The sequence below is a fragment of the Pygoscelis adeliae genome, unplaced genomic scaffold (assembly GCF_000699105.1).
Source record: "Pygoscelis adeliae isolate BGI_AS28 unplaced genomic scaffold, ASM69910v1 Scaffold178, whole genome shotgun sequence".
Taxonomy (NCBI): Eukaryota; Metazoa; Chordata; class Aves; order Sphenisciformes; family Spheniscidae; genus Pygoscelis; species Pygoscelis adeliae.
Window position 1 is genome coordinate 1,024,103 of NW_008825323.1, and position 22,330 is coordinate 1,046,432.

The following is a 22,330-nucleotide window of genomic DNA, read 5'->3' on the forward strand; positions in this document are numbered from 1 at the left end:
TCAGAAAGGCTGTACTATGCATATCAGAATAACCAAGAGGCACAGTGACAAGAGCATCTTCCTGGAGGCAGTAGACCCAGGTTCAGTCTCTGTTCCCCTGGAGTTAGAGCAAAGATTTCAGCTTCAGCCTTTCCCCAGTAAGCCCTCAAGGCTATCCATTACTCTTGATGGAACATTTTCAATCTCAACTATTAGAGCAGCTCTATTTTGTATAAATTGTATTAAGTATTCATTGAATTTTGGGCTTCAACACCAGGGGTTAGTGTCCTAATCACCTGGCTATTCTAGGTGACATGAGGCAGGGCAGAACGTGGTAGGAATCATATAACAACACTCAACGGCTTTTATAAACTTCCTCCATCAAGCTCCACACTCCATCACTGCTGACCTCACTTCTGGGTGTCTTGACACCTTTGCAAACCTCCACTCCCCAGTTAGATTACGATTATGTCACTGGTAGAATTGGTTGAGATGACTTTTGCAGCCCCTCTAACTCTTTCTTTTTCCCTGGGAGAATGCTAAGGGGCTTGGATTTAACATGATAAGGCGTAGAACAGTCTAGAAATAACAAAACATTTTGGAATTAACAAGTAACTTCCTGACCAAGTCTAATCCTAAGGATATATTAAAATAATCCATTTTTACTTTACCTAAAAAATTAATATAAAATAAAACAAAACAATATAAAACTGGAGAAGAGCAAAAAGAGATTGTTGAATGCACAAGTTGGCTGGGTGTTTACCTCTACACGTAGTTTCTTTTTTAAAGCAGAGATGTAATTCCAAAGTACCTGTGAAGGAAAGTCAATGAAAAGTGAGGATAAGGGTCTTTGTTTTGACAGAGAAAAATTTAACTGTAAAATACTAACAACTGAAGTTTAAAACTACACAGGAAAACTTCACTTTGAAACAACACGGAGAGTCTTCTGCTGTTGTTGCATGCTTCATCTAAAAATGTCTTTTGCTGCCACCACAATAAAGTTATAGCATTACATATGTTCATACAGTAAGTTAAATAGTTCAGTTAACAAGCATGGCAATAGACAAATGAGAAATATGAGAGCTCAGCACTGTAAAGCACAGCCATTCACGCTTATTGACTTTCCCGGGCTTGTTCCACATTGATTGCTTGTTTTCACGCAGTTTGTATGAGCCAGCCTCTTGATACTTCATTAATTCATCCACCCTCTGTGTGTAGCATTCACTGCACAGATGCCAGGTCAAACTCTTGAACGCAGTGCTGGACTTGATCAGATGAAGGCCTCAGCAGAGTAAAGGCAACCTTCACTCTACCCAGGGGTTTTGCTATGCATGCCAAACAGAGGAGAGCAAAAGCGTACAGGAGGAGAAGATTCACCAAGTGAGTAAAGCAGGGGATGGTAAGACTAAAAAACGGGATGATTGCTGCCTTTTTTTCTTCTTCTCCCTGTGCCCATAGGATCAGCTGTGTGGAGCACTCATTGAACAGCTCATGACCAGAAGTTGACTATGCCACACTGTGGGGTCCTAATCTACATGGCAGCTGGAAGAAGGAATGGACTCAGAATCCCACGTCAATGCGCAAACCTCCAGGTATGCTGTAATTGATAGATGGCATCCTCCAGGGCTAAATCTCTCCTCATACCTAACAGGAGCAAGGAAAGGTGCTGGGTCTGCAGAGGGAGGTTTCAGCAACATTGGTTTTGGAGACATTTGGAGAGAGTTCTGGTATATACACCACACCTTGTCAACATTGTACCAAAGGTTAAAAATGATCTAACATTTTATAACCCCTATCAAGTTCACATTTTCCCTTCCAATACCAGGAATGATCTCATCATATAAAAGATAGAGAAAAACATTGGTCCTGTTCTTTAGTACTCTTCATTAATGGTCTTTTTGTGCTTTTATATTTTCAGAGTAATTTCTTGTCCGACTCAATTCTACTTCCCAGATGAAGAGTTCATGACAAATCAAAAACAAAAAATACATTCCAATTTCCTAAGATTATGTAACATGGGGTATATTTCCAAAAGCCTCATTTAAGCAAGACCTTTGAGTTTATGGGATAGTGTACATAAGGTCTGCAAATTCAAATTAAAAACAAGATTTACCATAAAGTCTTCCCTCTGCCACAAGTAGGTCAGTAATTTCCCTGTCATTATTGATAACATTTTTTTCCATTCTTTGTTCATGTAACTAGTTCCAACACAACTGTCACATAAAGAGTTGAGATGATAAAAACCTTTGTTTACGATACTTATGAGCCATCTAAACTTATACAAACCAAAAATGCACTTGTCTCTGCCTCTCTTCTTAAATAATCCTTTGACCTATCTTGATTATCCAGGGACCTAAAAAATGAGATCTTGTTTGAAAAGTGAAAAAAATGAAAACTATTCCTGCTATTGCTCAACAAATCTCTTTCTATTTTCTGTGTTTTGAAGGCAAATGGTATATATGACAAAAGACAGCAGAGTTTCAATGGATGCAAGCAAAAAGTATATCTGACCTCTGACATCCATGTGCCATCTCAGTAGTGAATGTTATAAGAATTTGCCAATAGCTTCAAGATCTTTGTGCTTGTCAGTAAGTTGTGTACTGTTTACATATTTTGCTTTTAATTTCAGTTTCAAAATATATGAAAATAATCAAACTAGAAGTGTCAGGAGAGAATATGAGCATTCATATATCACTGAGAATGAGTGGTACAGTGATTTCAGGTTTTAATTTCTAGCATAATATGCTGGCCGATCTCACTGTTAATGAATTTAAAAAAAAGGTGTTTACATCAGGAAATAGAGCATGACAGTCATGACCTACAAAAAGCAGAATACATTTTTTAATCTTTAGAACAAAGAATAATTTTTGGTGTTGTATTTTTGCTTGAATAGACACATTACCGAGGACCATATGATTTGCAAATCTGGTTTACTTCATCTGAAAAATCTCATGGATCAGGAATGTTCTTTTTCTCTCTTAATCATTTTGCTTGGTCCCCAAATTAAATGCAATTCAAACCTCTCTATCAATATGCATTCAAAATCAAAATTTCCCATTAGAGCTATTTGTAACTAAGAAATGTGTGCCTGTTGACACAAGAGCAAATGACATGAATGAATCTGCAGACCTCAAGAGAAAAAAGGAAAATTATACCATAACAGCCACCCGTCTGGTACTGATTTCATCGTCTTTCCACCCAAATGTTTTCTTCGGCTTTCTTTTTTAGCTTTCTTCTGGTGACATATTACAAAAACCTGGATACCTTGCTCTCAAGGAAAGCTTTTTTTGTGTGCATGAACTTAAAGGAATACCAAGAAAAGCTTTTTTTGTATGTGTGAACTCAAAGGAATACCATATGTAAAGTACTTATAGCAACATTATATATAAAAGTGCTAATAGAACAGATATTGCAAAGCTGAGAAATGCAAGCACATATTGAGGTTCACAAAAAAAGAACATGGTAAACCACTAATGATCTGATAATTTCATAGGTCTTATTCAAGTTCAGGGCAACATTAAGGAGACTACAATTATCACTCAGCTCTCACGCTTTCAGTTATGGTGCCTTTGAAGAGTAAGTTAGTGTCAATCAAACCAAAAACTTATCACCATCATAAAGTGACTGATTACCATAACATCTGATTTCAAATTAAAAAAAGACTATTTGGGGTCTGGGAGATGTTGGGTCTGTGTTTTCTAGCTCTTACTATCCTCAGATTGCTGTAGATCTTTCCTATTTATCCTTCTACTCCCATTCTAGTCTTTTCTGTTTTTCACTCACTCTCTCTTGTTTTTAATCCATCACAGTCTGCTTCCACCTGCAGCTCTAACCTAATACTGTTCCCCCCACCCCCTTCTATTATTTTCTCTGAGGAAAAGGAGGTAACTTCAAGTCTCATCCTCAGCACAAGAGAGGAAAAAAGTGAACAGACACGTGTTCTCTACTAGGAAAAATGAAATTGTGAAACAGTCTGATAAAAATCAGCATCTATCTCATATGTGCTGACTACCAAATATTTTTAAGTGACTCGTTTCCCAGCAACAATATATCCTGGCAAGCAATGATGAATTCTTTTCTTTTCATGATTCAATACAAATTTTTAGTACCTCAAATGAAGTTGCTCATTCTTCATAATAAAATATAGAGTAGAGGTAGAATAAAGTAGAGCAAGATTTAGAGAAGGGGAGGATGATTCATTTTGCCCTGATTACAAATAAAACACTGTAGGGTTTGTTAAAATTTGATGTGGATATCATTACTCCTTAAAATTTACTACCCCGAACTCCCTCTTGCTCCTAACACAATGCAGTCAAACGTAAGAGTAACACCTATTAAATTGTCTGACAAAATCCTGCCTTCAACTGCAAATTTCTGGCCCATCTGAAACCTAGCCCTGGGTTTAAGCTGGCTCTAGGCAGTGCCTACAACTTTGCAAATGTATATTCTTAAACCTATGCCTGTGCATATGCAACAAGCAGTCCCTTCAGTCATTTCAAATTCCACTTCTAAGCAAAGAGTTTTAGCTCTCTAATTCCTAACAGGGGAAAGAAGACCCTCAAGACCACTGCTCGCCAAACTCTGCGTTTCAAGTACTCAGACTGTTAACTCACAGATGAGAATCTCTCTTCCCACAATGGCAGCCTGAGCAATTGGGAAGAGTCATGATCTGTCTCCCACTTGAGGAGGGAGGTGAATAAGAGAGACGAAGGGACAGAGGCAGAGGCAGGGAGGGAGGGAGAAGATGTCTAACAGCAAGCAGAGATCCAGGCTAATATGGATAACGGCAAAACCACCAACTCCTTTTTCAGCATTTGCGACCCCAGGGAGGCCAATTCTGAGAAGATCGTATTGTTCAAACAATGGATTGATCGGCATGTTCACGGGCTGCGAACAGGCCAGCTTGCAGTAGAGAGGGGGGTGGTGGGGGAACAAATGAGAGATTTGGAGCGGTAGGGAACCGGGAGGGAGGCCAGCCAGGCATACTCTGCGCCATCAGCCCTGACATGTGGCCATGACTGTTTAAAGAGTAAAAATGCGGAGGAAGAGAAGTTAAGTAAGGCCATGCCAGAAGAGTTAGCTCAGCTAAGATCTGTCATGGGGAAGAAAAATGATTTTGAGGCAGAAGACAGAGTGTCTGGGTAGAAGCTGCCGTTGGAGTGGAGAGGAGCTGTGCTCTGAACGTAGGCTAAACACCACAGAAAAACAGATTGTAAGCATCTCAGCCTGGGTGACCCCAAAACCAATAAGCATCTCTGGTTTTGTTCTCCCTCACTTCCTTTAAAAGATAATCAGGATTTTTTTTTAGTCTTTCTCAGCCATAATTGTATGCTATAATAGCCATAGCACAAAGCTTAAACACATTAAAGTTAAAGCTTTACTGCTAACTTATTCTTATTTGAGGGAGTATATCTGCACTCTGTTGAAAAACTTTTTATGTTAAGTAACAGGATGGATGTCAAGGTAGAAATAACTCCACATTTGACTCCTAGACCTACTACAAGCTACAGCTTAATGGAAAGCCTACAAGGAAGAAATTTGTTTCCTGCAAAAACTTGTATCAACATTAAGTTTTGTGGCAGTTTAGAAGTCAATCATAAAAAGACATCCTACTTCAGAATTTAGGTTACTATAGTTGTACCAAAAAAATATTTTATCATCCGAGGCCGCATCAAGCAAATACTGCAGAGTGGTAGTAGATCTGTAGCACAATCATTGCCTTTGAGGATCTGATGCATGCACCATATGGGTTTCATGGTAGGTGACTTTGAACTAGCTGCAATTTTTGGCCACTGCCAAATCAAAATGGACATTCTGGGGAGAGGAAAAAAATCACACACCACTGTATAGCTGAAGAAGAAAAGTGGTTTGTGTCTGGGCCTCTTTCTTTTAACGTACAGGACCACATACATGAAAGTCTTCCAGGCTGTAACTTCTTACGAAAAAGCACTGACAGCAGCAGTGAGTTATTTAAACATTTATTAAATCACTTCACAACAAATAATAACACATAAAGTGCTATCCTCACTTGTAGCAGTCTCATTCTAAGGCGGAAAATACTAGCCAAATGATTTTTTAAGTCTTTAAGTTATTAATTTAGTTAATATCTAAGATATAAATTTCTCTAGGGCTTCCCTAGCAGTTCCTTTATTTTGTACAAACATCAGGATACAATATATCCATATATATTAATACTGAAATTAATAAAGAACTTTCTGATTGTTGAACTACCTGTATTTCATAAGTGAAACAGTGTGCAATTCCTCTACTCTATTAGGCACTCAGGAAAAAAACAGAACACACACTGGTAGTGCATGTCTGTTAAATTCATAGAGGGCTCACATTTCATAAACTACATATTACTGTATGCCATGATTTTGGGTGAAGTAGGAGTTGGTGCATTCAAGTTTATTTTGCAAAAATAAAGAAAAGAAGGAAAAATACAAACTTAAAGCCTTTTTCTCTTTTTCATGTTCTTGCGAAAGGTAAACGGCTCTCTCTCAGTCTCTTTTCCCTCCATTTTCTTCACTTTGCTAAAAGCTTTGGCAAGACAATGATTTTTCCCCTAGTTAAACACTTTCCACATCTTACTCTCCCAACTCTCCACCTACTGTGAGAAAAAGTTCTCTGTAAACAGAAGCATAGGGTATGAACAGGGAGATATTTTCATATAAGTTTTAACTGAAATGTCATTTATTTTAAACAAAAAACTTTAAAATATTACAGCTTATTCTAATATTTACCTTAGAAAATTTATTTTGTGCACCCAGTGATTTTTCTAATCAAGATTTGCAGCCCTTTTTTTCACAAGAAAACTCAATAGTCCCGTCCCTTCCCTTCCCTTCCCTTCCCTCCCCTCCCCTCCCCTCCCCTCCCCTCCTAATTTTTTCCCTCTTCTCTCTCTCTCCTTTTCCTTCCCTTCCCTTCCCTTCCCTTCCCTTCCCTTCCCTTCTCTTTTTTCTCCTCTTTTTTAATACAGTATGGATACAGAAGATGAAGTGCAAATAAAATCTCCTATACAGATACAGAAGAACTACAGCAGGAAAATCTGTTGGTGTGGTGGCAGGTGGCTACCTACCTGGTGTATAGCAGAAGAGACACTATTTTCTGAATTTGAAATTAATAAACTTATGTTTGCCACTGACCACACCACTGAGCAGTGATTTCAGATCACCAGAGAATAAGGTAGCTTCTCAAAAGGAGAGCACGTGTATTGCCGAGGGAAGTTTGCCCGTTGTGGGGAAGGGAGGACAAGGAAGCTGAGATGACCAGCAGCCCTAAGCAGATGCCACTTGACCATACCTGTTTTCTCCTTTCTTCTTCCCTCTCTCTTTTTTAGCACTGGTATGAAGCATGTGGGGTTTATTTTGAACTTTGAGCAGGTGGGCAGGAGTCAGTGCATCCAGTGCCTCGGACTACATGGTGTGCCCTGTGTTTCCATTTTTGGCAGGACAGGGACCTTACCCCTTCTGCCCCATCTCTACCTTCCTTTTTGCAAAGGCACGTTAAGACGAAGTGAGGAAAGAAGTTGCTGTAGCAGTGTGATGGGCCAGGGTGAATACCCTCTTCAGAGGGACCTGGGACCTACAGCAGAGCCAGGGCAAGCATTAGGTCAGGATGCAAACCACTGGGGGTTGGGGGAAAAGAGGAGACAAAAAGAGGACCATGGGGTGGTGAGAATAGGAGCCCGTGAAGTGCCTGAGAACCCAGCAGCCCCACTTCTCAAGTTGGAAAATACCTGTCAAATGCAATGCAAAATAACCATATTTCTTACATACAAAACAACAAATTTCACTCATTTATTATTTCACTAGTTCAGTGGTATAACCCAAGGAATTCAACACTGCCAATAACCAAGAAGCCATGCCAATGAAGTCAAGAATTAGTATTATAACATTGCGAATAAGTATTATGCATAGTATAGGTACAAGGAGTCTGAACAGGTAACATTGGCAATTCTTCCAAATGCTTAAGTTTGGCACCTTAATGCCTAGCTTTTTTGTTGTAAGCATTAAGAGCTAAAAATTCATAGCCAACTATAAGACAGAAAATAAACCCCAACTTTACAAAGTCTTTTGACAAAAAAACCCAAAAAAGAACAAAGAAATGACAACAATATCATTAACTGTCTGCAGTACATTTTCTTTTATCATCCTTTGAGTTACTTGTTGCAGCCACTGTTAAAGTGAGGAGTAAACTAACCACTTTATTCCTCCTGTATGCAGAGAGATTTTGGGATTTCCTTAGCTGTTTCTTTTTTTTTAACTTAGCCAAATCTTGGCCAATATTAATAAGCATGTTTGAACACCAAGTCACTACTGAATACTCTTAAACTGTTTACTCACTGTCCACAGAGAGAAAGAAGTTTCCAACCAAATTTGAATAACAAATTTGAGGAACCTCTGATCAGGTGAAAAAGTGTGCATAGATAATTCAGTGCAAAATATTAATTTAGGTTTCCTGGGAAAGGTATTTACGGGCTACTCTATCCCTAGCAGTAAAGGAATTAAAGAGAAGTGGAGATATCACAATTTTTACTCAGAAAAGCCAGCGTGTTTGGGGTTACATGTGCATTTCAACACCAGTTTCCGTGCTTTGTTTAGCAGAATATTGGTGCATGGATGTTAAATAGATATTCTGGTTTGGGGCCAAGAGCCCAAGATTCTGTTCTTATGAGGAGCGGCTGAGGGAGCTGGGGTTGTTTAGCCTGGAGAAAAGGAGGCTGAGGGGAGACCTCATCGCTCTCTACAACCACCTGAAAGGAGGCTGTAGCGAGGTGGGGGTCGGTCTCTTCTCCCAAGTAACTGGCGAAAGGACGAGAGGAAATGGCCTCAAGTTGCGCCAGGGGAGGTTTAGATTGGACATGAGGAAAAATTTCTTTCCTGAAAGAGTGGTTAAACATTGGAACAGGCTGCCCAGGGAAGTGGTTGAGTCACCATCCCTGGAAGTATTTAAAAGACGGGTAGATGAGGCGCTTAGGGACATGGTTTAGTGGGCATGGTGGTGTTGGGTTGACGGTTGGACTCGATGATCTTAGAGGTCTCTTCCAACCTTAATGATTCTATGATTCTATGATTCTTCCAACTAATTACTTTAATTTAACAATTAGAGCACAATGCTCTCTCCTCCCTCCTCCAAACACTCCCTCTCCCCCCTCACTGTTCCCATAAGTAATCCTACGTCCTTGCTCCATCAACCTCCTGTCCTCTGATTCAGTTGCATCCTCCATTTCCTTCTATCAGGCAAATAGTTTTTTTGGTTTTACAGAGAGAAGATGCTTGAAGGAGACAAATCTCTTTTTTTTCTTCAGCAGAGTTCAGATGACAGTTAATTGACCTTACCAATGTACAAGTACAAATTTCTGCATTTTGGGGGGGAAGAACAAGAAGATTTTAAGGGACAGGAAGGAAAAAGTAGAGACCAAGTTAGGTTTTCTTACCATTATGGAGCACACAACATAACAGCATGACCAGACTTTCTGGTCACCTAACAATACTGTACAGGAACAGACTGAAAGGGATAAAAATATAGGTCTGTATTCCTCTACATATAACAAACATAATTTTGTTACAAGTAATCCGTCACTCCCAAGGTGTGCCAAAAATGAAGTTGTTTTCCACCAGATGATAGCCTAAGTGTGACATGGCCAGCTTTTCAAAAGGCAATTTGTGCAAAAAACAGTGGAATTTTTGCTATCAAGCATGCAGACTCCCAGAAATCATCTAAGAACAGACTTGCAGGCAGGGTAATAAATGCATTTTAAAGTTAAAAACAAACCATTTTTGCCAATGGTTCTCCTTGTGTGACTGACCAGCGGTTTTTTAATTATGGACATTGATGGCTCGTTTCAAAAAGTTCCTCTACAACTTTGACAACTGGAGTTTCCACTCTGTTGATATGAAGCTGACTTTTTTGAAGGTAATGTAAGTACTGTGTAATACATTAAGATAGATTTGACTCTTTAATATTTATAAGATTAGCATTTATATTAGACCATAATGAGCTCCAATTAGTATCATTCCAATCTAACCTAAGGTCTATAACCCAATTTTCTTACATTTCAGACATCATCTTCAAAAGTAAGATGGAAAAGAATTGATTGATTCATGACAACATTTTTTAGGGTCTACTGGGAAGAAGAATTGCTTGAATGATTGATCAGCATTTTTTCATCTGTCGCTTGAGGTATCTTTTATGAAAAATACCTTGTAAAGCTATGAATTCACTGATAATAGCAGGTATTTAGAAATTAACTTTTTTTTTTTTTTTTTGCTTGTTCAAAATCTAAACATTTTCCTTGCTTGTCAAATAAATCTTTAATTAAATTGATTTCCCTTGTTGCATCCTTTTCACAGGTAGATTGTTAAATCACATGAAACCTCAAGGTGTTGCCAGGCTGGCATCTAAATAAATTTATCTGTATAAGCCCTGCTGACACCCTGCACTCTGTCTAATCAGCAATGCCATGACTGATCAGAAAGCTCCCTTTGTGAGATTTTCAGCCCTTTGTGATATCCAGCAACCCACCATCTTTTGATTGAGCCTGGTGCATCCATTGAGAGGTGTGAGGTGAAGGAAATAGCTCACCCAGGCTTGGAGAGCGGCCGCTGGACACACAGAGCTTGTGCTTTATGGAGAAGACATGGCGAATGCCTGCTACAGACAGGGAGATGGAAGGTAAAAAGAAAGTATAAAAGGGATATTAACCTCACAGAGATGCCAGAAGGATGAGCCCCGTCTAACTTCAGGAATCGGCTAGCAGGTGAAGATAAACTTGTGAGGATAATTATGAACTACGGGCTTTTTCATAAGCTCTCACAAGAGTAATTTTCGCTTTATGCATTTCAGTCAAAATAAGGCTAATTTTTTGGAAATGTTTCAGCAGAAGGGAGTCCTAAATCAGACATGGCATGGGAATTGTCATGGGAATAAAAACACAAGAGGTGTCAGAAGTTGACACATTTGACCAGCGATGATGCAGTAAGATAAGGCTGAGTAAAGATGGAGCTGTGAGAGACAGTGCTTTGTGTGCAGACTCCCACATCTCCATCACCCGGCCTCTGCAGCATCTCCTTCCTGTAAGCAAGCCCAAAGACAGATCCTATTTCTTCCTCTGAAGAATTACACAGAAACGATTACTTCCATAGCAAAAGAAAATACATTATCCCTAATGTTCAGCTCACATAAACCACAAGTAACTTACCTATTCATATTCATAACACAGGTTGGTGTGCATATACAATCCAATTTACGCACATCTCTTCAAGCAAGGTCTCCCACCTGCTTTTTAAGCACTCTCCCTTTACCCAGTACAGTTCCCTGGTAGTGTACACTAATCCATTAACAATCCTATGCTTTTGTACACGCTCCTTATGTTAGCTTTTACTGTACGTAAGTCTTTGCAAACATAAATAAATATAAAATCTTTTCTTAGAAGTCATATTAACAGATGCTGCTCTGCCCATAGAAATGCTACAATATATACCAATAGTCAGTGAAAACAAAGATTGAAATAGCATTCAAAATGTTACCCTTCCTCTCAGTTACTTTAGTCTCTCATGTCTTTCCACTAGATGGGCATATTCTTATTCCCAACTCTCCAGTTCTGCTGGCAGTGCATCTTCTTTGCTACTTCAATTTTATACTTCTCTCTATGCCCAGAAATTGTAAAATCAGTTTGACTCAACATGTCAAGCAGCAAAGGAGGCTTATGCAGGGATAGCAGTGAAGGTCCTGAAACAGAGATGCCTTTTAGATAGGTTGCATAGTTCAAGAGTACCGTTTCTGTAAATTTTCCCCACTACAGCATCACGCACATGCTCATCCATTGAAATCTTTCCTTGTATGACCCACCAGCTTTCAGGAAAGTGAGGTCCTTCAATATATCAAATGTGCTACACATGTTCTTGCACTCTTGCAACTGAAAATCAACACAGCAATGAGAAAAGGCATTGCTGATAACAGAATTAAAAAAAAATAACTACAGGGTAAAAAAGAAAATCTGTCAAGACTGGAAACTACATATCTAAGTAGAAGAAATGAGATGAAGCCTTAAATGTCCACAGGAACTGTGATTAAACACAGCGCATGCAGCATACTTAAATTCAAGGTGACATGGTAATCGGATGTTTGAATTGTTTAGAAGACACTAATTTAGTTGCTAAAATGCTTGGGATACCAGTTGTCCCTTCAATGACATACTTCCCTCCCTATCCTAAACTGATAGAGGTACCTTAAGCTGGCAGTTTTCAGCTGGCTTTACAATGAAAAAAACAGAATAATAAAAAAATCTAATGACTAAATTAGAAAGCATCTTGCAGCCAAATCCTGTATCAGCATCCAATGTTAAAGGCACCACTGTGGAAAACATGTCAAAAGTAAGGGATTAGTATTGTACTATTTCCTCTATGCCTACACTCTCTGTTTTAGAAAAAAAAAAAATCTGTTTGTTTGCCCTACCTCTTTCTGCATCATCCATGTTGATTACCAATGTTGGTTTGGGGCAATTAAAACAGTGTGAGTGACGAAGCTGAGTACCCATTTTTATATTGACTATACAGCACTGGTGGGAGAAAAGAGGTAGTTAGCTAAAAACTCATTAAGTTATGCATGCAGACAGAGAAGCTGCACTGAAAACAAACATACAAGAAAAGCATTTCTGGATCAGACCAAGGGTTCATCTTGCTCAGCAGCATGTTTCTAATGGCAATCAGAAGCAACTGCAGAGGAAAGCTTAGTACTGGGGAATACATAATAGTTCCCTTAACACTTTCTGAGCCCCCAGACCTTTTCAGCTCTTGGTCTTCTTGAGCAACACATGGCCTTTATTTAATCGGTAATCTCCAGTGGATTGTTATTGCCTGAACCTCTGCAACTTTCCTTTGGTTGCATGTTGTCTCAGCTTTGACACGCTGCTTTGGCAAGGAATTCCATAGCTCAGTGTGCTGGTTTTGGCTGGGACAGAGTTCATTTTCTCCATAGCAGCTAGTATGGGGCTGTGTTTTGGATTTGCGCTGGAAACAGTGTTGATAACACAGGGATGTTTTCATTACTGCTGAGCAGTGCTTACACACAGTCAAGGCCTTTTCTGCTCCTCACACCACCCCATCAGCGAGCAGGCTGGGGGTGCACAAGGAGTTGGGAGGGGACACAGCCAGGACAGCTGACCCAAACTGACCCAAGGGATATCCCACACCATATGATGTCATGCTCAGCATGTAAAGCTGGGGGAAGAAGAAGGAAAGGGGGGACGTTTGGAGTGATGGCATTTGTCTTCCCACGTCACCGTTACGCGTGACGGAGCCCTGCTGTCCTGGAGATGGCTGAGCACCTGCCTGCCCATGGGAAGCAGTGAAGGAATTCCTTGTTTTGCTTTGCTTGCGTGTGCGGCTTTTGCTTTCCCTATTAAACTGTCTTTATCTCAACCCACGAGCTTTCTCACTTTTACCCTTCCGATTCTCTCCCCCATCCCACCAAGGGGGGAGTAAGCGAGAGGCTGGGTGGTGCTTAGTTGCTGTCTGGGGTTAAACCATGACACTCAGATACACATTATGAGCACTGCTTTCTTCTGCCAACTTTCAACATGACTTCTACTAGCTTCTTTATCCCCTCCAGAGGATCCTATAGAAGTTGCACAATAGTAATTCCTTCCTGTAATGTTTGTAATTCCTCTATCCATCCATTACAAGTATGCTTATCACCATGATGTCTAGGGGCTCTTTCAGAGCTCCTCCTGTTTTCCCAGGGATGTAGCAACAACCAAAAATGCTTTAATCCATCTGCATGCAGTAATAAGTTTGCGACCTTTATTCTTAAAGGCAAACCTCAAAGTTAACTATGCAATTGCGACCAGGAGATTCAATTGCAGCTGAGGGCTCTGCAGGAATTGCTCTGAGAGAGCTCTGATAAGACTTAGTGCAGAATATACCTATCAGTGTTGTGGTAGATTTGATACCAGAGGTCCACAGAGACATTACGTTTCTCTCTGCCTACAATACTAAAAGAAGGGTGAGAGGCTAGGACTTAATAAGAGGTATCCTCTGTGTCAATGTTTAATGCATTTTTTAGCTGTTTCAATTAGAAAGTTTTTTCTTTTCTAATGTTTGTTCTAGGATTTCCAATAGCAGATATTTTTTGCTAAAAATGCAAATAGCTGAAATGTGCACGTGTTATTTAAATACAACAAATGGATTTTTTTGCTTCAAGCAGGCTCTCTTCCACTAGAAAAGAAGACTGCCTTGCTAAGCAAAATACTTTCTGGAAAACTAGGTCCATTTTCTCATTTGAAGCAAAATGCATATGGCTAAGCCACTATTTATGAGCCAACATATTTTCAAAAATGAGTACATCTAATTTAAGAAAGGTCTTTGGGATCTGCTTTCAAAACTACTACATAGTAACTTACATGACTTGTACATCTCTTGGGATCATAAACTCAGCTTAAAGGTACAGAAAACAGCAGTGATTTGATCAAGGATTTTGCTTAAAAATAAAATATTTGCTAGAGGTACAATCACTTATTAGTATTTTAAATAAACTGTCAGTCTTTGCTATTTCCTAGAGCCCTTTTGGGGTATTTTGTCCAGAGGAGCATTTCCCAGAGGCGTTTATCATGTCTGGAAAGGGGGCTTATTCACAGACCATTATTTATGATTTGTCTTCAAGGTATATTCTATTTTTTGGACAATGTCTTCTGTGGAAAAACAAATAGTTCAAGACAGAATACTTTTAACTTCCAAACTGCCTAAATTTCCCCTTGCCACACAACAAATAAGTCAGCCTCAGGTCTTTTGCTGTAAATATTTCAAAATACTGAGCAATGATCTGATATATGAACTAGGTCAGTGAACCTTGGTTATTAGTGGCTGTAACACACAACACTTTTGTACCATTTTCAATGAAAACCAGGAGACCCTTACTTGTCAGGCACTTGCCTGCATTGGCTGGACTGCAAAACCAGATCCTGAGGAGACCTGACGTGACTTCAGCAAGTAAATGGAAAGTTATTGACTACGTTTTGCAACAGGCTCAGGATTTCTCTCCAGCTGCTACTGGGCCATTTATCAGTGTAGGCCAGTACATACACTCTTGAAAACCGAGATTTTATCACTCAGTGCACTCTACCATGTGTCCAAAGCCCTGAAAGCCCTTATTTTATTACTTCAAAGAGTAAACAACTCATTCAGAGGAAAATCACTTACTTTCTGCACCTTAAATCCCCAATCAATATCATCAGGAGCTACTCAGTTATTCCTGAGATATTATTCTGGATTTTTTTCCCCAAGGACATTTAACTAAAAGGATGAATCGCTATTGAGCTGTTTCAGAGTTTGAGCAACAGCAATAGTCTACAAAATGGAAGCTATATTGCAGCAGATAGGAAGCGATGGAAGAAAATGGAGACACTGGAGAGGATCATCTGTGGTTCTGAGTTTCTTGCAGATGTACAATGATTACCCAGTGGATCACATACATCGTTGTGCTCTGAAGAGGAAAAAGGCACTCACTGAAGCATGTGTTGCAGGCCAAACTGTTCAAAGTAATTCTAACTGCAAAAGGAGAGAGAAATTTGTCCACCATTTTAACATATCTGGTTTTATTTCACTGAAAGCACAACTGGGAATGATGTGTCCATCCAAATGGCTTGTGTGGAGCTGACAGCAATCTAATCACTGTCTTATTTAGGTTGATAGATTAAGGGGAACAACAGGCAGTTTAATCAACTCTAATCTTTTCCAGCCCAGAAGCTGTATTTCAGCTAGTGTTGTAATTGAGGATATTTGTGTTGTGTAATGACTGTGCATAAGGCATTCAGTTACCACGTTGGAAGCTGCATGTACACCTGACTAAGCACCTTCTAATACCTAATTTAATGTAAGGTTCTGCATCACTAGATTAAAAAAAAATATCTCTACAGCAGCAGCAGGATTAAAGGTCTTGTCAATGTATGTGGTTTTCAAAATTAAAAGATGGAGTGATCTGTTTTCAGCTTTCCTTACTAAAAGGCTAGCTCCTCAAGCTCATTAGCTCAGTGGTGATTGGCTCCTATCTTAGATAATACTTTTGTTCCTTGATGAAGCAGACGTTTCAGGAGCAAATGATCCTGTATGATGAATTTAAAACATGTTTTTCTCTGTATAATATTGTATGCCAGTTTAATAATCGAAATATTAGTACTGTTAGAAATAATCCAGAAGTGATCCTACTTGAAAACTTTCCTCTTGCGATCTCATTCCATATATTTCTATGAAACCCTTTTGCCTATGAATGTGGCAAAAGAAGACATGGACAAAAGGATTATTGAAATTAGACATTAAAAGATATTTCAGGCTTGAGTGTTTTAACAGCTTGCCCAAGCAGGAGTGTTCATTGCTGTAGCATTTAGTTCAGTTTAGTTCTTAGCTATTTTGATTCATGACCAAGTAGGTAGATAATTTTTAGTTTTGATTTTATGATTCCAATCTGACTTTCACTATGAAGGGCATAGTGTAAGAATAGTGAAATCAGCCTGCTAAGGTAAAATTGGTATTTAGGAGGAAAGACTCTAGCTCAAGAGCTGACAAAATAACTTCAACAAATGAAGCATTTATTGTGAGAAGTCATGAGAATTATTTTGCCAATTGTCAGCTAAACATCAAGCATTTTCATGTTAACTTGGAAACAGCAGTCTCCATTGAGAAACCCCAGCAGCTGAAATCCTGCTATTCACAAGAAAATAATAAGAAAAAAAACCCTTACTAGACAATATTACTTTGTATTATCTACCAAACCCTATGCATGAGCTCTTCTCCTGAATATCCCCACTTTGTTTCACACTGATGTATTTAATGGCCTCATTTGTGTATTGGTTCACATTTTCATTATATTTTGCCATTTAGCATTCTCCATGATTGTATTTCATTGAACAGATGCACTACAGTTTCTCTGCAGCAAATTCTATGATCCATAATTAGATGTCAATATGTTTTCTTGTAATGCTATTGTGAATTAAACACATTTTTAGTTACATGGACATTAATTAAAATCATATGCTGAATTGTTACATCTTTTCAAGCCAGTTGGAGAAAATATTTCTGGTTTACTTGAGTGCTGTGGAACATTCCATTTTATTTCTTCATTAGTTACTGTACTGGAAGAATCTACCACCATCCCACCCCAAATGACGCAATATTAACGTTCATAACAAGATCAATCCTGCCCTGTGATGCATGGATCTAAGCGCTAAAGAATGCCTTCAGTCATATACATTTAAATGGGAGATGAGGACACCCTCTCTCTAGGAACTGAGATTTACATTTATTAAATACAACAGAGGGAAGGTAAAACCCAGAGCTTTCCTTCATCCCAGGTGTCACTGCCTATACAGGGGCATACTGGAGAATAAATATATTACAGTAGGAAAAGGTGACCTTAAATCAAGGAAGAACCGGGTCTATAATCCCAAACTAAGTGCCTACAAGCAAAGTTTAGAAACCTGACTGCTGTTAACAGATAGGAGGAACAGAGGGAACAAGAGTAGTACCAAGATCTTGCATAATCATTGACATGTTTTATATACTAAATGATGTAATTTTTTTTTTGCCTGTAGGGGAATCAGTTTTGATGGGCAGGAGCTAAGAATTTTCTTTTAAAAAAATCTATAGCAGTAAGTTTTGGAGGAGGTTTCAAGCAGGTCCCAACAGAATGAATGGCATAAGGCTGGCATAAGATGTGTGAAATAACTGTAAACAGCTAGTGGGATGTGAGCTAGTGAGGAAAAGAGCAAAGAACAGCTTAAAATAATAAGGCGAGCCAGTGAGAACCAATATTCTTCCCTATTATTGTAGGTGGCACGTCCTTCCAAAAACACCCTTTTGGTTAGTATAACATTTATTTCTACTTCCTACTCACTGAGGGCAAGTTTTGCCTCCACTTTGCAGTTGCTGAAGTTTCCAAGACATAAACGATGTGATTCAGAAGAGTAAAAGCAGGATGAAGAAGGGAAGTTGGGGTTCAGCCTCTCCTCCGCTTGGTGGAGGTTCACTCTGCAGAATATACTGCTGCAGACTGCAGAGGGGCAGAGTCAAGTAGAACAGGTACTCACTAAAAAAAAAAAAAGGACTAGATAGGTCCCTTATTTAAACGCCCCATGTAAGGCAAAGTAAGGTTCAACTGTTCAAAGAGAGGGTTCTGCTCTGCCCTTTTTTTATACTCCTGCTGTGGCACATCCCCTTTTGCCCACTCCCTTTCTCCAGAGGGTATAGTTGCAGGTGTGAGTTTACTCCAAGAAGAAACAATGACCTAGATAAGAGACAAATTCTGCTTTTTCATACAATTTTATCATGCAGCGCCATACAAATGCGTACTGCAGTATCTCAGTAGCTTCCAAAGGACAGGCTAAGGATTTGATTAGGAAAGTATGGTATAACATACAAGGGGGAAAAGAAAGAGAGATTAATCCAAGCCACTAAATGAGCTCCTGTCATCTGTGGAAATGTAAAGCTGTCCTATGACACTTTTAAACCCCACCAGTGTCTTGCCTCAGCGGGAAGCCATTGCTAACTTGGGTACAAAAGCAGTTTTTCTGCAGCTTTCCTCACTCTGTCCTCTGTCACCCCTCTCCATATGCAGCTGTATAAGGAAGATTATAACTAGAGTTTGTGGGGATGTGCCTTCAGCATTTTCCAGAAGATGCTAATTGATTAAAATTTGAATGTTTATAAGATGGGTATTTGCAAAATGAGACATTCAGAAGGAGAAATGGAAAAATTTTTCTTCATCCCATTTCATTGTTATTTTAGTGAAAAGTTCAAATTTTTAGCTTTCAGAAGATACAGAAAGACTTATGTGAAAACAAAAAACTTATAAATGCATGCCTTTTTCCAAGTTTTCATCTTGTGAAAGTTAGAGAGATTGCAATTTCTCCTCCTGACTTAGCTCTATTTTCAGTGAGAGCACATGCGGTTCTAATGAGTGCCATTAGGTCCGTGACAAATTTTCTGAGTATCAAACCTACTTATGGTAAAACACAGACTTTACAAAATTAAAAATAGTGTATTGAGTTCTTAGGAGATTGAAAGGCAAACATTCTGAACTGTGAATAAGTCAATTTTTTAAAACCTGTAAGAAAACTCAGATTTAGAGAGGAGCTCAATTTGCATGCAAGATTTACTGTAAATTTTGAACACAAATGTCATTGAAATGTTCACAGAATTAGGTTATACAAAAGACAACTTCTGACTGAAGACTCTCTACTATTTGCAAGTATCACATAGGCAAATAGCTAGAGCAGTTTGAGTTTAAAGTCTATAGATCAAGGCTTGGATTCTCTGAACACATCAAAAGTCTCATAGCAGCTCCCAAGGTTCTGCTGATTAACCCAGTAGGATATTAATTAAGGAAACATCTGCCATCCATACTCAGCATTCTCTTTCACCAATTAGGAGAGATCTGGGTAATTCAGACTTCTGAAGCACATCTTTTTTTTTTTTCTTTTTCCCTTTTTTTTTTTTTTCCCAGAGAATTAAGTCTATACAGCACTGATTGAAATAAGCCAGTTTACTACTAAAACAGACTGTAATACCTACTGGAAGTAGCAGAAGTGAAGAAAAAGAAGATTATAATTTTAAAAATAGTTCAAGCTACCTGACCCAGTTTTGTGTAGCTGCTGGATTCTCAGGCAGACATCTTCCTGTGCCATGTACTGGAAGAACAAGGGGTTAGATTGTCCCTTCCCAGAGAAAAAGCTCTGAAGCAAAGTAAAACAACAAAGAAGTTCAGTGGAGCTCCACGAAAAAGACTAGTTAAGGAGAACAGGATTATTATTTTTTAAAGTTGCGTACAAAGAGGTCAAAGTTAGAAATATGTTAATCATTTTCCTTGCACTATATATGCCTTCTCATGACCCTGTGGTACTTTATAACACTGATGGTGGCATTTGTATGACTACAGTCAAAGGTACAATGCTGCTTCTGTGGTACCTACTTTCCAGAGGTTTATATATTTCACTTAAATATACACCAGAGCATAGCAGATTACCAGCAGATCTTTCTTATCCTTCTTGCTAGTGAACAGCGTTGTCCAGTTTCCCCTCTTCCATCTTGACTTCTCTAATCAAAGCCAGGCAAACACTGAAGTCTACCTACTCAAAGCTAGCAGAGATCTATCACCCTCCCAAAGCTATCCCTAGTCCACCGCTTTCATCACATCATCTTCCTTGCAGTCCATTTAATTCCCCCTTCTTTAACCTGTTGTGATCTTCAGCTTGTGCTCCCACCCTGTCCCAGTTCTCTCTCCTTGTACTCTACTGAGACGTCAACAACTCCAACCAACCAGTGACAGACACTTTGTGCTTTGACTTTTGCTGCCCATGAGAACATGGGGCTGCCTGTAAACACAAAGAACCACTTAATTTTCCTATTTCAAAACTAACCTTAAAAATTCTCCTCTGCCATGATGCTTTAAAAAAATTGTCCATGGTTAAGCAGCTGGTGTGCCGAGACCACTGCCTACTGTGCCAGTCAATTTCCTCTTATTTTTAACACTCCCCATGCAGGACCAGCCATCTGTTTCTTGTTTTGTCCTTTGATTGCAATCTTTTGGGGATGGGTTTATTTCTGTACATTTAGCACCAGCCAGACTGGGGTCGATGAACCCGGGCAGCCCCATTCAGTAGTATACAAATACATAATATAGCCCTTCATACTGTAGTTGCAGGGATTGGGTTTATTTTCCTTTTGCCATTGGAATGGGAAGTAATCCAACATTTTTCATTTAGTTCTTTTTTTTTAATTAGAATCCAATAAATGCATAGACAAAATAATTTAAAAAAAATGTTGTTGTTTATACAGGTATGTCATGCAATAATGCCATTTAGGGATATAATTGATTGCTAATACCAAATATCTGCAGTGAACTTTGCTCCTCCACATAAGAACACTGAATCCCAGAGCAACATATGATGCCCTAGGTTTTGTTGCTTAATTCTTAATTACCACTGAGACAGAATACATGTGGAACTGTGATTAGCTTTACAACAAAAGAGGTGAAAGTGTAGAAGAACTGGAAAAAAATGAATAAAAACAGGGAGTCTTGCAAGACTTACTTCAAGTTTTCCTAAGGTACTGTCAAAAAGGTCATAATTTCAATAGTTACTGTGCAGTAAGACCTGCTTTGAATCAGTGAGAGATCTACAAACCAGAATTACAGAACTCATGTAGATGGTGCCCTCTGGGTTGGTAACATCCAGCTCATCATTGCTAAATTGCAGGCTGCATCAAATAGATGCCAAGTTTTTCCAAACTGGTAGACTTCACTGCCACCAAAAAGGTGACTGTTTTGTCCCTGCAAATGTCTTTTCAGGCTTGTTTTAAAAAGCCCTTGTCATCCTGCTTTGCATGGTAGGGGCATGGCAGGTGGCAGATCATTTTGTGAATAGGCTTTCATAATACAACAGCAAAAGGTGGGAAAGGCAGTTTCAAATTTCCTTTTTGCCTAAGGAAGCTTGAATGCATTTTCTCATATGAGCTCCTTAACTATCCAGAAACAGGTAAGTCTATGGTGAAGCTACACCAATTGCTTCTCCTGAAGATACTGTATTACTTCATGCAAAACTAAATAGCGGTACCTCCAACTCTACTCCTTTTTGCAGCAGACTTATGTGTGTTGTGTACCAGCCCTTACACTTTCCTGCCATTTGTCCAGAGTCCGGAGTATCTTCACAGATAAGAAAGTGTGGGAATGCTTACTTTATAAATGTCAGAAGGGCTTAAACATGTCAGTGAGTATTTCTCAGAACTGAAAAGTCTTGCTCGGTCCCAACCATGCCCAGAAGATGAAATTTCTTATGAAATTTCTCTTCTGAAAAAGCAGGCTGGAAAGGTTTTGAGTTTCAGAAGTTACATTCTGAAGAGGTGGGTTTAATCATCAGAATTTTGGCCTGAGGTGAAGAATGGTGATTAATCACCTAACCACATCATTTTCTGTATCTAGTTATGCATACAATATACTCCCATTTCTAAAATGGTCCTGTAGGAAAAATGGCAGTGGCGTATCTGGTATATAGAAGCAAGAAAAGATAATTAAATCATTTTAAAAAAAAAGAAAAGGGAAAAAAAAAATCCAACAAGCTAATAGAGAACAGAGAGATGGAAGAAAACAGAACAGTGGTTAGCCTGTCATTTTATCTTGCTGCCGTTCTTGATTTATGAAATCCAAGAAAAGAAGCACGTAAAGAAAAAAAAATCTGTCCCTTGGATATTTGCTAGTATTTCAGGTCACACTATGAAATCTGCCTTATTTTAAGAATTTTCAGAGGATTACTTCTCCCATATCTCTGTTTTGAATTTGACATTCATGAAAAGGAGAGACTAAT